Source organism: Mandrillus leucophaeus, unplaced genomic scaffold (genome assembly GCF_000951045.1).
Source record: "Mandrillus leucophaeus isolate KB7577 unplaced genomic scaffold, Mleu.le_1.0 Scaffold373, whole genome shotgun sequence".
Lineage (NCBI taxonomy): Eukaryota > Metazoa > Chordata > Mammalia > Primates > Cercopithecidae > Mandrillus > Mandrillus leucophaeus.
Window position 1 is genome coordinate 996,859 of NW_012103954.1, and position 1,572 is coordinate 998,430.

Genomic DNA, 1,572 nt, shown 5'->3' on the forward strand with positions numbered 1-1,572 from the left:
TATGTGTGCACATGCTTGTGTGTGCATGTGTGTATATGTGTGCACATGCTCGTGTGTGCATGTGTGTATGTATATGTGTACACATGCATGCATGACTGGATGTGCTTGTCTCTGTGCTGAAGCGGGAGGGATACCCTGTGGACACAGAGTGAGGAGGAACCCCTGAGCGCCACAGCCCTGCTGTGGGGTTCAGCAGAGGAGCAATTTGAGAATTTGGGGAATGTCACATGTTTTCATGCAAAAAGGTGGCTAATACATTGAAGTGAAGGATTCCAGTTTTAAGTGTTGGGCACACACAGTTAAGGGCCCCACAGGCCGCTGTTGGCTTTCCTTGTGGATTTAGCTTCTTGGCCTCAGAGTGATGTCTGGGCTGTAGTGTGTGCAGTCTGGGAGCCGACAGGGTGCACAAGTCCAGGGCGCCATTTGCTGCCACACGTGGGGTGTGGAGCCCACTTGAGGAAGGCGTGTGCCCGAGGCTCCGGGGCTGGGTTGAACCAGTGTCTGCCGGAGAAAATGTCTTCTCTGGATGATTTATGGTCATAATTACTATTAGTAGGTGGCTGATATTTAAAATGAAATTTGCTCTTTCATAATTTTAGAACAAATAACACAAGTAACTTAGCAGTCAAATTAGCATATCGACTGGCTGGGTAAAATATGCATAACATTTGCAGCTCTGGTGATAATGTGAAACGCTGCTGCTGTGTTTGCCTCTCACCATGGAGTGCTGCAGGTTTTCACTGTTGCTTCTCATCAGTCTTCTGGAGTAATGAATCAGGCTGGGCACATGCCAGTAACAGGTGGTTTTCCAAGGTCAGGATCCAAAAGATCATTTGATGCACATCTCGTTCAGATCACATCTAATTGTCAGCCACGATTAAGGCAGAGACAGGAGGAAAAGAGGCTTTCTTCCTGGTGCCTCTCCTAGCAGAGCTCCATCATCTGCCATTTCCACATGACAAACAAGGAGTTAGAACGAGAGCTCTGCCTGCAGGGTCCCTGCGTCTGCCTTCCCCCAAGGTCTCTGTTCCTCCACACTGGAGATGCACCCTAGAATTCTGGGCAGAGTCCTGTACTCCTGCCAGAGCCGGGACCAGAGACGTTCCACGACGTCGGACTAACCTCCAGCCCGTTTCTGGTGTGGTCACTCCTTACTGTTCCCAGCTCCTTCTCTGTGAGCCTCTGTGTGCCTGGGGTGGAGGGACCCTCACCGCTGAGGCTCTTCCCCTGGGAGGCAATGAGGGGAGCCTCGGATGTCAGTGTGTGAGGATCTGAGAGGTCCGCTAACCTTCATGCTGACCTTTTCAAGGTCATTGCTTTTGTGGGGAGTGGTGTCTGCCTCTCCTCCTGCTGTTCCAGTGCCAGGTGTGTGTCTCTCAGAACGTTCCCTGCCACGCTCCTGTTGGCCGTTCACCTCCTCTGCCTGGCTCAGACACCTGTTGAATGAATAATGCAGAGAATGCAGACCCAGTGTGGGGTTAGCTCATGGGTAAATGGGATTAAGAAATGAAATGTTGGCCAGGTGCGGTGGCTCATGCCTGTAATCCCATCACTTTGAGAGACCAAGGCAGG